Here is a 16,134-nt window from a genome sequence, read left to right as displayed (position 1 = left end):
GGGTCGAGGATTAATATCTGCATTGTATTTAAGGGTCGACCCAAAGACATCTCCTTTGGGTCGACCCAAGGAGATGTCTTTGGGTCGAGGATTAATATGTGCATTGTATTTTGTACTCATTTCAACTCCATAATAAAGCAATTACTTTGCAAGGTGGGTCTTTGGGACCCAATGATGTGTCTGGTTTATTCTAATTTCTCCCTGCTCTCTCTTCACTCAACACGCCAAAGTGATTGCACAGCTCACTCATATCCAAGTAATAGTCGTATCAAAGCTTCCACATGTGACACCTGTTGGTTGTACTTTTTAGCATGATGGTGTGCAATTCATACCTTTCAGCTGTATTCAATCTCATTTTGACCCTTAAAATCAGAACTGGGTCAAGTAGTGCACAGCTGTGCATTCTTGGAAAAGTTTTTAATGACCTACAAATAGTACCTGAATAGCTATTTCAGTGATACAATAGGTTCTAATTCTTTTGCCTAAAGGGAAGCATATCGCAGACAAGCTGGGCTAGCACCAACGATCCACTGGTTGGTAGCAAGATCACCATGTAGAGTAAAAGAGGAAATCTTTGTTTCCTTGTATGAGTGCCGCCACCTTTGCCAAAAATCTCTTTGAATAAAGGGTGATCCCATAAGCTTCCTAGTGAGGTCTAAATGTAGCCACAAAGGGTGCCCACAATGTGGTTGTTGTAGCGTGGACCATCCCCCTTGAATTGGTCCAGGACATCCTCCTTGGAGCATCCTCATTGGACTAGTGCAGTTGGACCATCCTCATTGGACTACTGCAGCTGGACCATCGAGCTAGATTGGAGTGGATCCCAAGAACCTCAAAAGTGGAAGGTTCATGTGTCATTGAAGGCATTGCACATTGATTGGCTTCTTCGTCATTGCCGATCGGCATCTTCCCACCGACGCACCTTTGGACCAAAGCTAGAGGATTCTCACCAACGATATCCTTTGGTGGTGAGACTGCCAGAGCATTCAAAGGAACCAAGGGATCCAACTCTTCATGCTACACATCTTCGGCTCATCCTCTTCGTCGTCATCATTGTCGTTCATCCATTGAGTCCTGTAGTCACTGTCATACTGTCTTGTGGGTTTTCACCTCATTGTGACCACTTCTGGGTGTGCACGGTGGAGTGAGGAGTTGTAACAGTGTATGGAAGTGATAGAAGGGATTCCAACTTCTTGTCATTTGTTATGTCTCTTCATTTCAAGTTTGTTCAAGTGTTCTTTCATTGTATGAGCGCTAAGGACTCTGGGATATAATGTCCAGTGTAGAATGGAAGCTAACCTTGGTAGTCCCACCTTCGGTAACAATGCTGGAGGCCAAGCCAATCCTCTTGGCACGGAACTCCTTTCCATGGTGCTGGGCCGAGTCAATGTCAAGCTTCCAACCTTCAAAGGATCATCCACTGAAGATGCAGATGACCACATTTGGCGAATCATCTCTACATGCAAGAGCCAAGGCCTTGAGCAAGAGGATGCCTTCTTGGTACTCTTCTCATCCAACCTACAAGGCTCTGTAGACAAGTGGTTCAGTCAATTTCCAACTGACCACTTTGTGGATTGGGCCACCTTGAAGAACACCTTCCTCTGCACCTTCTATCTTGGTAACTATGAGGACTGCATCCTCTAGGAGCTAAGGAAGCTGCAACTACTAGCCTCAGCTTGCGGCATCCCAAGCCTGCACTGGTGCAGGTACCTGTAAAGGAACCTGCCATTTCGATAGGAGAGCTCCCTCACTCTTGGAAGGGAGAACAATATGACAACTTCCCGACCCCTCTCCAAGGCTGTTGATAGAAGAGAACCCCTTGCCCTTTCCTCTGTCCAAGATTTGGTACGTGAATTCAACCTTGGCACAACACATAAGACATGGCCTATCCTGTTGGCATCCTGGTTGTGGGACCATGCGATCCTGTTAGCTACCACCTTCTTTAAGTCTTACACGGATGTATTTTCATAGACGTATAAGGATCTGGATGGTGTACCAGCTGACATTGGTGTGTCCACACTATACCTCTCTAGGGAGGCACAAGACCAATCCGAGGGTAAGCTTACAAGCTTAATCCAAAATATGTGAAGGCAATCAAGGTGTAGGTGGAGAAAATGGAGGCAGCTCACATCATCTCACCTGTGGAACACTCATAATTGCTCTCTCCTATGGTCATCTCTCCTAAGAAGAAGACCAACAAGATCCGGGTGTGCGTGGATTTCCAGCCCCTCAACAAAGCCACTATTAAGGACGGATTCCCTCTTCCATTCATGGACAGGGTCCTCGAAGATGTTGCTGGGGCACACTATGCACAGCTTCATGGACGGGCTTAGTGGGTACAACCAGTAGCCATCCACCCAGACGACCACTCCAAGACAGCCTTTGTCACTTAGTGGGGCACCTATATCTACAGTAAGATGCCCTTTGGATTTGGCAATGCTCCAGGCACCTTCCAATGGAACATCACTAACATTTTCAGGGAGTACCTCTTGAACTTCCTCTGCACTTTCATAGATGACTTTTCTAACTTCATAGGTATTCAAGCCACTACCCGCATAGAGGCCTTTGCAGAACATCCTACCCAGTTGACTCTAGTTTTCAACAAGTGTCATTCCTTCCGCCTACGCCTCAATCCCTTCAAAGTGTCATTTTCTGGTCGTTCAGGGTATGCTTCTAGGTCACGTCATCTCTGCCAAAGGCCTAGCTCCCGACCCTGACAAGATTGTAACCATCCTTAGGTTAACCCCCTCCCATGAACTCCAAAGGAGACCAAGTTTTTGTAGGGCATACTGGCTACCACCGTTGCTTCACCGATATGTATGCAGATGTGGCTCTTCCCCTGACCTGCTTAGTCAAACCATCTGTTCTATTCCACTGCTCCACCCTAGCTTTTGCTTATCTCAAAAAGCATCTCACAGAATTTCCCATCGTCATTACACCAGATTGGACAATGTTCTTCCATGTCCACACACATGCTAGCCTTACTGCTATTGGTGCAGTCCTCACCCAACCCATTTAGGAGTACAAGATGGATCGCCCCATCTACTATGCTAGTCGTGTTCTCACCCTGGTTGAACAAAACTACAGTACCACTGAGCGGGAAGGCCTGGCCATTGTTTATGCCTTCCAAAAGATTTGACATTATCTTTTGGACACTCATTTTATCGTTATCTCCAATCACCATGCCCTCAAATACCTTCTCAACAAACCACAGGTGGTTGGTCATGTTTGGAGGTGGTTGCTTCTCTTCCAAGAGTTTGATTTTGACATTCTGCTCCGGCCAGGCAAACATTATGTCATGGTGGATCATCTCTCTTGCATCGACTCTGGTGAAGCAGCCACATGTATTGATGATGATCTCCTTGATAGTGTTCTTTTTACAGTGGATGCTACCCTAGATTGGTATGGGGATGTTCTTGCCTTGCTTTCTACAGGCTAATTGCCACCCTAAGGACAAACGGAGGCTCCTAGTGAAGAGCCGACCATTCTAGCTTATAGCCAACTTTACAAGGCTTGTCATGATTGTGTTCTCCAACGGCGTGTTAGTCCCCCAGGAAGTGCCCCACCTGGTGGAGGATGCTCACGAAGCACTAGGCGATGGGCACTATCTAGGACACATTCTAGGCACCCTCTTGTTCCAGAATGGCCTGTGGTGGCCAACCATGTTCAGGGATTCCATTCAGTTTGCTAAATCTTGTGACATCTGCCAGTGGTGTGGTCCCAAACCCACCCGTCACAATTGAACTGCGCTCTCCACATATCCCTTGATTGGTCACCGTTTTGAGCGGTGGGGTATCGACTTCTAGGACCCATCAGTCCAATAGCCCAACGTAAATACATCTCGGTGGCTACTGATTATGCCACTAAATGGGGCTGAAGCCATAGCTACCAAGGACTGCACTCGATTCTTATACGAGCACATTCTCATCAGGTTTGGCTATCCCTTGGAAATTTTTAGTGACAAGGGCTCCCATTTTGTTAATGAAATCATCATCTTACTTGCCAAGTACCAGATTTTTCATTGGAAGTCCTGTTCTTACTATCCTTGGGCCAATGACCAAGCCGAAAGCATCAACAAAGTGCTCTGTCACTTACTTCAGAAGATCTACCACCATCAACACCCTTGACATTGGTCTAAAGCCCTCCTAGGCACTTTGTGGGCCTACCGCACCACCTTCAAAGCAACCACACGGCAAAGTCCCTTTCAGTTGGTTCATGGTTGGAAGCCGTCCTACCCTTTGAATTTGACAATGAATCGTATTGGGTAGGTTTCCCATCGCCCAGATGCCATTTCCATGCTGCCAATGTGCTCTCTACTTGACAATCTTGGATGAAACTCGGGCATTGCAATGTCAATCAAACTCTGGAGGTGCAGCAGAACAGAGGGAAGGCTTGGCATGATCGCCATATCAGGAAGCCCAAGTTTAGTGAAGGCCAGTTGGCCATAGTGTATCAAGTTTGCTATCTAAAACATGCTAGGAAGCTCGTCCCTGCCTGGGAGGGACCCTTCCGGATCCATGAGATCCTTCCCCATGGCGCTGTCTAGCTCCATACATTGGATGACTGCCCGCTCGCTTTGATCAGTGGCTCCAAGGTGAAAGTATGCCACTAGGGCCCATCTCTTCAGAAGAAGCTTTGTCCATTCTTCCACAAAAAAAAAGGGTCATGCTGCTCTCCGCCTTGCCTTCCCCTTGCTCGCCTCCCTCTAGTCACCTCCCCCCCCCACCGGCTCGCCCCCCCTTACCATATGACTCGCCTCCCCCTCACCCCTCTGATTCTCCCCCCTCCACCCTCCTACTCACCTTCGTTGACTCCCCTGCCCACTCGCTTTCCCGACTAAAACCTCCCACAAGTCCACTCGGCCCACCTCAAGCATTTCCACTCACCTTCCTTACACCTGCCCCACTCACCCTTCCATGTGTCTGATTTGACCCCCTTCATCTGTCCGACTTGCCCGCATGCTCCCCCATCCCGTTCGCCCTTTCATCTGTCCGATTTGACCCCCTCCATCTGTCTGACTTGCCCCCGCCCTGCTCACCTCTACCTCAACTCTACTTCTTCGCCCCCCTCACACCCTGCCACCATCCAACTTGCCTCTTCACTTCCTCACCTCCCCCAACCCCGCCCCCCTCACACCATGCCACCATCTTACTTGCCTCTTCACTTCCTTGCCTCCACTAACCCCGCCCCCTGCCTCAACCTTCTACCTGCTCCCCCCTGACTCATCTCCTCCTCACCTCCCCTCGCGCCCAACCTCCTACCCACCCTCGTGTATATCAACCTCTTGCTCGCCCCGCCTCAACCTCCTATGCACTCCCCCCCCCCCTCCCCCCCCCCCGACTCACCTCATCCTCATCCTCATCCTCGCCTCCCCAACCCTACTCACCCAACCTCCTACCCACCCTCCCGCATCAACCTCCTCCTCACCTTGCTTCAACCATCCACTCCTTGCCTTCCTCGACTCAACCCTCCTACTCGCCTAAACACATCCATCCATGCCCTACATGCCTTACACGCATCCACTCACATTCCTCCCTGCCTTTTCTCTTGGCTCCTTGCCCTCTACTTGCCAAATCCATCTTCCACTTCTCCTCTGTGCCACGACCCTTCCCCCTCGCCCTGCATGCTTTGCAGCACCACCTGCTTCTTCATGGCAGCAGACGGCCTACCCAACCACCCCGGTCCCCTTTAAGCACTCGATTGCTTGATTTCTCCGGCCTTGCCAACCTTATGCTTCTTCCCACACGATGTCGTCAACTACTATGCTGACTACAATTACACCCATGGTTGGTGCTTCGTTAAATTTTGTGGCTAGTGCAACCTTGGTGTCAGTCATTGGCCCTTACTCGGCTCCACCCCCCACTTCCATAGCTTCTCAGGCTGTTGCCATGCGTCAACATCTGTATCATCAAGCTCATCTTCATGAACTTCAGGGTCTTCCTTGAAAGGGTCCGATCCTCCGTACCATCATCCAAGGATGATGCCATGTCCATCCCATTCACCGCCACCGTCATTACCCGCTTCCACTTTTGTCTCAGTGCACCCCTTCCAGGTGCCACCACCACCTCCCGCATCAACCCTCTCACCGTCAATTTTTGTGATCCCTCCCTGCTATTGCTTCCTCTCCTTTCTTTATTCAGCCCAACAAAATTGGCTACACTAGGCTTGTCATGCCTTGCCTCACTCTAGTCTCTTCCTTGGGTGAATCCCTCTCTGTGTGCACACATTCTTGCAAATTTTCCAACAATACCCAACAGTCAATGATTGCATACACCATTTCTCTCTACCATGGTTGGTCCCATCCACCCTTATGTTCTTAATTGTTGCTCCGATACTCTCATCACCAAGCTTTCCACAATCCACCTTACGATTGTAACCATTGTCCTGTTGGCGTCCACACCTTCTTTTCCTTGGTTCTCCTTTATATTCTCTTCCATTTTTACATCTTGCTCAGGTAAATTCCCACCGCCCCTCTCCTTTTTGTTTCCACTCACCATACCGAAGAGACTTTCTATTGCCTCTACACATGTCACCCTTTCCCATTCCACCATTTCATTTATGAATCCATTTGACTCTATTATTGCCATCGATTTCGAGCTCAATCTCACTCTTGGAGATAGAGTTGAGCTTGAGGGGGAGTGTTAGAGATGTCAAGCTCAACATGAGCTGACACTCATGGTGCACTTGGGTGGCTGTTCCACATTTACAACACTGGCATGTTTGGTAGCTGTCATGATGGATCTTTACCAATGATTATTTTAGCTGAACTACACCTACCTAGTCCGATTGAGTTATCACATACGTATTTTGCCACCTCACCTACTTAACATGTTCACATTATGGACCGCTTGTACATAGTATATTTCACATTTACACCACTGGCGTGTTTAGTAGTTGACATGATGGATCTTTACCATTGATTATTTTAGCTGAACTACACCTATCTAGTCCGATCGAGTTATGGCATACTTATTTTGCCAGCTCACCTACTTAACATGTTCACATTATGGACCGCTTGTACATAGTACTCTAGTATTACTTATGTTGGTTTTTCACTTATCTTTTGTAGACCTCTTTTGAGAGTAACAAGGAGAAGAATATTTTAGCTTTCCATCTTTGTGTATGTGTTATCCATTATTGTGAGAGTGTGTGTGTGTGTGCATGTAAGAGCTCAAGCTCTCTCTCTCCTCCAATCTTTTCATGGTATCACAGCTTGGTTCACACTAAGGAGCTAAGAAGCAAGAAAAGGAGGCTACAAAGGCAAAGGAAGCAATACACAGGTAAGAGAATCATCATCTCTTTTCTTTCTTGTTTTGGTACGACACCCTCTGTGTAACATGTGGAAGCTCTGGGGGTCTTCTTTCAGCCCTAAACACCACTGTGAACATGATGATGCAAAAACATAGACAAAAGGGAGAGTAGAGAGAGAGAGAAATGCTGGAAATTCAGTATATTTTTGATGGTACAAAAAGGTACCTATAATCTACAGCCCTTGGTTGCCTTCATACAAAAGGTGAACATCAACCAAAATCTGTCCTACTCTAAGGACCCTAAAGACCCAGTCCATAAAGGAATGAATGAATCCCACAATGAGCACACTATGCCTTTTATAGGCTTCTTGAATCTTAGAAGAACTGGGTGGCCGACTGCTGTCGGACTAGCCGACTGGGCGTGGACTCCATAAACGCTGGTTGGGATGCGCCTCTCCATGAACTGAAGCGCCTGCTTCTGCAACCGACCTCTTCTGGTATAGTCGACTCCACTTTCTTGCAGTCGACAACCTTCCGAATCCTCCAAGGCTTTCTCCAAGTCCACACTGTACCTTGTGCTCCAAATCCTAGCTTTAATGGTCTTTTTCTTGGCTGCCTCTTCTGGATTAGCTCTGAGAATGTCCATGGCATTTCATGCACATGACACTCTGGGTAGCTCTGGGAGCTATATATCTTCAATTGAGGAGCTGTCTTCGTGGGCATGGAGGTGCATTAAGGTACGTAGTACTTTGGATTGAGGTTTTACGTTTCAAGTGCGTTTTGTTTTGGCTGTTGTAAGCAAATATGTCTGACAATATTAACCAAATTGTCAGTGAGAATCTTGACAAGAACAACTTTCCTGCGTGAAAGTTCAGAATGACCAATTTTCTAATGGAAAAATGATTTCGGGACTGTTTTGAAGGAGACAATGAGAAGTCTCAAGAATTTCTTGAAGAGAACACAACTCCAGCAGAGATAATGGCGTTCAAAAACAAGAACCAGGGTGCAAGGAAAGTCAAGTATTAGCTTTCAATCATTTTGTAAAAGACACTATGATAGGGCATATATAGGATGCCAATACTTTAGTAGCAGTTAAATGGCAAAACATGGTAAATATGTTTCAAACACTTGTAGCTAAAAAAGGAGTTGCATATAGTGGAGAAAAAGAACATAGCTCTCAATGAGTATGCATTGTTGAAGATTAGGGGTATTGTTGAATCTCTTGGATCTATCAATGTCTTGGTGGAAGATGATAACTCGGTGAGAGCGTCTGTTTGAATGGGCTTGGCAAAGAATACAAGCCATCCAAAACCTCTATTATTGTAAGAGAGAATATTTTCAACTTTTGGGATTCAGTGTCTACGTTAATCATAGAAGAGAAGTCTTTGGGTGAAGAATCTTCCTCCCAAATCAAGAACACTTGAGAACAAGCCTTCTACTCGAATTTAGTTAGAGGTAGAGGTCGCAGTCAAGGCTAAGGTGGTGGTTATTTTGGAAACCAAAATTATGGACAGTAGCAGTAGTCTAATGATTCACAACAGAGCAACATCAACAGACATACAGGTGGAAGAGGCAAGTCTCAAGGCAGGGGAGCTGACACAATTGGCAAAGATAGCATTCGGGGATAAGTTCAAAGGATTGTTTTTATTGTGGCAAACCAGGTCACTTTGCAACAAAATGTTGTAAGAAGCAAAGTGACATAAGGAGTGGTAGGTTACAACAAAACAATTATGCATCTTCGAGTAAACGAGCTAGAGATAGATGTGAGAAATTGTTTGTTATATATAGCACGTTGAATTTAGTGACACTGTAGATGTATCCACAAATTGTGATGATAAATGGTGTGTGGACTCGGGAGCCTCTAACCACATGACTTGTCATAGTAAGTGGTTTAGAGATGTCAAAAATTTGAAAAAACCAGGTTATATAGAGACGAGGGATGACATGGCTCAGCTTATTGCTCACACTCGGAATGTACCATTGGATATGCAAGATGGCAAGATGAGATACTTGGCTGATGTTATATATCTAACATAATAAAGAACTTGATTTCTATTGGGAAGATGGTTGAGCAGGGTTTACATATACATTTTAACCCTGAGGGTTGCTATGTTGAGGACTTCAACAACAATGTCGTTTGGTTGCAAAGGTCAAAAGAGAGCAGAATGTTTAATTTGGATGTAAGCATGCATGAGGTGCACAAGGTGCAAGTGTTGTGGCCGATATAGATATTTGGTACAAACGTATTGGTCATGTAAGTGAGCATCGATGATTGAAGTCTATGTAGAATTTAGAAATTATTACAGGTTTACCAAAGTTTAAGGTGGATGAAATGCATAAAGTATGCTAAGCATGTTAGTTTGGAGAGCAAACAAAGAATGTATTTCCTAATGATAGAAACGTGAGTAAGAGAGCACTTGACGTGGTGCACTCAGATGGGAGGATATCGTTACTATGTATCTCTCATTGATGTGACCACATAAGAAAGGTGTGGGTATATTTCATGAAATGTTTGAGGATGTTCTTGGACATGTACATTAGGAGAAAGTTGTGGATGAAGAAATGCCTTTATTGGATGCAAATAAGACATGGGAATCAATGCCTTTACTTGAGGGTAAAATGGCTTGATGTAAGTAGGTCTACAAAGTGAAGCACATCTTAGATGGAAGTATTAGTAGGTATAAGGTGAGATTGGTTACCAAAGGTTATGATCAGACCTATGACATTGATTATGAGGAGACATTCAACCCCATTGCCAAAATGGAAAACATGAGAGCTATTATTGCAGTGGCTGCATCAAAAGGTTGGGTTTTATATCAGATCGATGTAAAGAATGCGTTCTTGCATGGTGAGTTGCAAGAAGAAGTATATTTGGAATAGCCACTTGGTTATGTGAGGATTTGAGTCACCCAGATTATGTGTGCATGCTACATAAAGCCTTGTATGGCTTGAAGCAGACATTGAGAGCATGGCATGATAAGATTTCATGGTATCTTATCACCATTGGCTTTCATATGGCAGATGCTGATCATTCACTCTATGTGAAAAAGAGTGATAAGGGTATTTTGGTCATCACCATCTTGATTGTTGGGGATGACACTCTAGTACTTATGTTCGTTTTTCATTTATCTTTTGTAGACCTCTTTTGAGAGCAACAAGGAGAAGATTTCAGCCTTACATCTTTATCTGTGTTATCCATTGTTGTAAGAGTGTGTATGCTTGCAAGAGCTCAAGCTCTCTCTACTTCCCCGATATTTTCACCACCTCAATTCCTCCCACACCCCTACCTCGCTCATCTAGCCGCATCTCTCCTCATGCGCCAATCTTGGGTTCTCTCTCAGGTGCAACAAGATTCCCCATTCTCATCACATGATAGCCCTGAGCGCACTACTCCTATACTTTCCTCTCCTCCTTCCACCCCTAGGGCATCTCTCGGCACACTACCATTTTCAATAGTGACTTTCCTAGTCACCACAATCTCACCAGTTTGCAGCCCTCTCCTCCCTCCATATCGATACTCGTGGGGTATCCACTGGCTCCCTCACAAGAACCCCTCCTATCCCCATGGTGGCAACCACTCTTTTGGCACCTCCTCTCTTCATAGGATGGGGAGCCGTCTGTTCCTCTATTTCCTACTATGGCTTCCCCCCATGCAGTTCAATTCTAGGTAGATGTGTTGGAGCAGGAGAGCAAGCTAACTCTAGGTGCAGAAAGGAAAGATAGAGCAAACATAATGAAATGGAAATGAAAGGAAATGAAAGCAATGAACAAGTACTTACATGTAGACTAAGATAGCTTGATTTGATTGATGTGACACACAAGAAAGTACATCACTCTTATAGAGTGAACACACACACTCAAGTACCATATGGTAATGGGATAACTCCCAAAGTGACACGTGGCACTCTCTCAACACAAAGACTCATAAACTAGTTCCTAGTACACACTAGAATATACTCTTTGACTATGATTTCTCCAACATCCCCCCTCAGAGCAAAGAGTGTGAGACTCAATATGCAAGGAGTAAACCGATCCCCCCTCCACTGCAATATTGCAAAGAGCCAGTCCAACTGACCAACACCCCCCGTGTGTCAGTGACTACTTAGTCAGCTTGCGACCGGCAATGAGAACCATCACTCATCACCCCTCTCTCGGCAGTGAGAACCATCACTCATCACCCCTCTCTTACTCTGAACTGTGTGTCAATACATCATATCAAAGTAAAAAACAATACACATTTTTTGGGGACAACCCAGGGCAGAGGACCCTTATTGACCATCACACATCACATTGTTTATTTCATCCATTTTATGCATAATGCAAGGGCAGAGCACCCATACACATATAGAAGAAATCAGAAACAATAATCTTTGTCATCCTCATCGAGGGTGACATGGGCAGAAAGTGCATGATCTTTGTCATCCTCATCGAGGGTGACATGGGCAGAAAGTGCATGATCTTTGGGAAGCTTGTCTGGTGGCTCATCAGCAACAACAAGATAAGCATGGTGTTGTTCTTGTTCTTTCTCCTTCTTCTTGAAGCAATTGGCTTCAATATGACCTTTTCGCTTACAGTATCTGCATATGTTGTTCTTATTGGCTTTCCATTTGCTGGCGGAGATAAGCGCCTCTTTAGTGCTTGAGGTCAAGGATGTAGAAGTGGTTTCCTTGTTCCAGCTGTATTTCTCAATGAAAAGAGCAACCAAGTCATCATATGTAGTAGCGGCCAGGCATAATACTTCAATGGTCTACTCAAAACGAGAAATTCCTTGCATGCTTTTGATGATTAGTACTGCCATCTTGTCCTCATCATTTGGAGCACTTAAAACTTGATAATTGTTGAACAAGAGAATTAAATTTGGAGAGATGATCACTTAGCTCTTCATTGTCTTGCATTTTCAGCTCATAAAACTTCAATTTTAGAAAAACCTTGGAGTTAGTGACCTTGTTACCAAAGATGCTCTCCAATCGATGCCAGATCTCCTTAGCCATGGATGTAAAGTCGACGTGATGAATGAGAGAGTCCGCCAAGCAGAGACCAATGAGGGCAATGGATTTTGCATTTTGCTGCTTCTAAATTTTTCTTTGTGGTGGCTGATCAAGTGCATCAATTGTGTCATTCTCAACAACTTCCCAGACTCCTTTATGCATAAGTAGCAGCTGCATCTTGGTTTGCCATGTGGGAAAGCCTTCCCCCTTGAACTTATCCATGAACAATGTACTATAAGATAGCGAAGTCATGACTCAAATTTGAACTGAAAACTTACTATTTTTGCAATGGAATTTAGCTTCATGTGAAAGCACCCCTATCTGTGGTGAAGTGTGAAGCCAAGAAGTAAAGGTTGTGAAACTTATCCCAAACAAATGGCTGAGCTACGCCTCATCACTTGCTCGATGGGGAAGACTGTGGTGGTGGGCGATGGGATCGGCGTGAGCACCTGAGGACTTGCGAACGACTTCATGCAACTGGAGAAGATTTGTGGGGGCTGCGATGGAGAAGACTGTGTTGTTGGAGAACACTGTGGGGGCTGCGTTCAGTAGAAGCTGAGATCTCTTCTTGTTGATTGTGGGGGCTGCGTTCAGAACCTTCTTCTCACAGAGGCTATGGGGGCTGCATTCAGCACAAGCTGAGATCTCCTCTTGTTGACTGTGGGGACTGCGTTCACAACCTTCTTCTCACAGAGGCTTCTGCCGTTGAGAATGTAGTGATAGGTAGAAAAAAAAAAGAGTGTGCAGAGTTCATGATGTAAAGGCGGAGTGTTTGCTTAGCTGGGCGACATCTTCTTACAGAAGACCAAAGCTGGTGGCGATGGATGTGGAGCTTTCATCCTCATCGAATGCAATGAAGCTATGGATGTGGAGCCAATTGGAGATGGACAACCAAAGGAGGAAGACCAACTTCCATTTGTGGGTCGGCCTTCACCCCCAAGGGTTGCCCATGGAGAAGCATGGCTCTGAAAGATAGCAAACATAATGAAATGGAAATGAAAGCAATGAACAAGTACTTACATGTAGACCAAGATAGCTTGATTTGATTGATGTGACACACAAGAAAGTACATCACTCTTATAGAGTGAACACACACAAGTACCATATGCTCATGGGATAACTCCCAAAGTGACACGTGGCACTCTCACACACAAAGACTCATAAACTAGTTCCTGGTACACACTAGTTCCTAGTACACACTAGAACATACTCTTTGACTATGATTTCTCCAACAACGTGGTCTTGGGCATTTGGATGCTCTCCACTCCCCATTCTCTTATTGATGTATGGGACCTACCCTCCTTGAGGTTCCATCATCCCCCATAGCACCTAGCTTTATGACATCCTCGTTAAACTCACGCACATGTCTTAAATGCAGGGTTAGTTTACATGCATAACTAAGTTAAGTCTAGGAAGGAAGCCATGGAATTCCAAGAGTCCAAGGCTTGGATAATCTCTCCACCAACCTTCGTATCTACTATTACTACCTACTTGCATAACTACTTGCATAAATGGAATTCCAAGATTCCAAGGCTTGGATAACCTCTCTGCCGACCTTCGTATCTACTCTCACTACCTTATGGACTATTTCTTTGAGCTTACCGCACAACCACTCTGGATCCCTTACTCTGGATGTAGAGGCCACGATCAGGAATCTTTGAGCTCAAATTTCCACTCTTCAGCAAACAACTCCATGATAGAGAGTCTGAGCTTACATGTGCTTCTATGCTTCTTCCCACATCCATGATGAAGTGACTACATTACGGGCTAAGGTGGCACAATAGGAGAGCGAGCTTGTATTCCTTTGAGGCCAAGCCATGGAGCTGGCTTCTCTTCATCAAACTCTCTAGCCTCTCCAATTTCTATTCATTGGCTCCCAACCCTCTCCATCTACAGTGCCTCCGAGTTCCTCAATTAGCACTCAAGATTTCCCTCTAGCTTGATGGGGATTTAGTTTTATTTTCTCATTGTACATACCACATTTCATGATGTAATGGCATCATAATGCATTTACTTTATTCATTTTTTTTCAGTGGGGTGCCCACAATGTAACACTTGCAGTGTGGACCATCCCCATTGGACTTCGTGTAGGACATCCTTCTTTGAACATCCTCATTGGACTAGTGCAGTTGGACCATCCTCATTGGACTCGTGTAGCTAGATTGGAACACATTTCAAGAACCTCACAAGTGGAACGCTCATGCATTGAAGGCACCGCATGCTGATTTGCATCTTCCTCATCAACCCCGTTGATTGGCATCTTCCCATCGATGCACCTCTCGATCAAAGATAGAGGATTGTCACAAACGACATCCTTTGGATGAGACTCACTAGAGAATTTAAAGATGCATCAAAGGAACCAAGGGATCCAATCCTTCATGTCACACATCTTCAGCTTGTCCTCTTCATTGTTGTCATTATCATCCATTCATTGAGTCTTGTAGTCACTGTCATACTATCTTGTGGATTTCCACCTCATTGTGACCACTATGGGTTGTGTATGGTTGAGTGAGGAATTGCAAGTGATACAAAGGATTGAATCTTCTTCTCATTTGTTGTCTCTTTATTTCAAGTGTGTTCAGGTGTTCTTTTGTTGTGTGTGAGTTGAGGACTTTGGGACATACTTTCTAGAGCAAAACCACCACTCTCGTAGTAATGGGGGCAGCGTAACTAAAAGCAGGGACTCTTTGGATTTTTCCCAAAACCAGGTGTTTGGCGTTCTGCACAGTGTAACTAAAGAAGGGCATGCTTTTCATGGGGCTAAAAGCATCCCTCCACTCCCACTTAGCGGGATTCATTGGAGGTATCTAGGATAGCTATCATATAACCAGAGGCTCCCAAATTCTGTAATCATCCCTTGAGGGGGATCAATATAGAAGCGGTTTTTCTTACCTTGCCCACCACTCTCATTAGCCGGACCATCGGACCCTCAATGATATCTTGCCCAAGACTTCTCTCCAAGAGCCATCTATTCTGAATGGAGTAAAAACCCAGTACATCTTCCTCACCTGAAGTGGGAAGGCACATGACTTTGAAGGGGTATCCTTGTCCCTGAAAACACCCCAAACCATGAGTGATGAGGCCAAACCATGAGTGATGAGGCCCTTCCATGAAGTTCCTTGTGATCCAGTGGTTGTGGGTATGGTTGCATCCATCTACATAATCCTTTGGCTAGTGTCCCTCAAGTGCTGTGTGCAAATTCTCTCATCCTCTGTGAGGCTCTTAAGCCTCTTCCAATCCAACACTATGGGGAAAAGAGTTTCCCAGGATGCCCACTAGATATGTGTGGCCACCCCAAGAGGTCTACCATATTTATCCAAAATCAAGTCATTCCATCCAACAACCTTCTTGTTGTTCACCTCCTCAACTACTAACCTTCTTGTTGTTCACCTCCTCAACTACTAACCGTGAAACTCCTCATGCAATCCCAAGCTCACAGAAGAGATCTAACCACCAAAGGCAAAGAAGGTGATCGATGCTCTGTAAATCCAATCATCTCCCCTAATCGGAGTGCACCTCGTAATCTGCTACTACAGAAGAAAGTCCTTCCAAGGCTTAGTGCCAAAGAAATCCTCTTACAACCACCACTTAAAAATCAAAGCCTTATAGTGCACCTCATGGTCAATGATGTTCAATTCTCCCTCTTGCCTAGGCATAATAATGGTATCCCAAGCTACTCTCACCTTGGTGTGTAATGCCATCTAATCTTGATCAAAGTAAGTTTTGAATAAGCCGATGAAGCTGGCCAATACATCTCTTATGAAAAAATGAGCATGATGTGATAAACCAAGCAGTCACCAAGGACTTAGTTAGCTACCAAGGCTCTAGAGGCCAAATCAAGCTTCCTATTACTCTAATGCTAAAGTTTTGTTTTAATACTCATGAGCACATGAGCG

This window comes from Cibotium barometz, chromosome 17 (assembly GCF_041138505.1).
Source record: "Cibotium barometz isolate CiBa-2024 chromosome 17, ASM4113850v1, whole genome shotgun sequence".
NCBI lineage: Eukaryota > Viridiplantae > Streptophyta > Polypodiopsida > Cyatheales > Cibotiaceae > Cibotium > Cibotium barometz.
Note: the sequence above shows the minus strand (reverse complement) of the source record.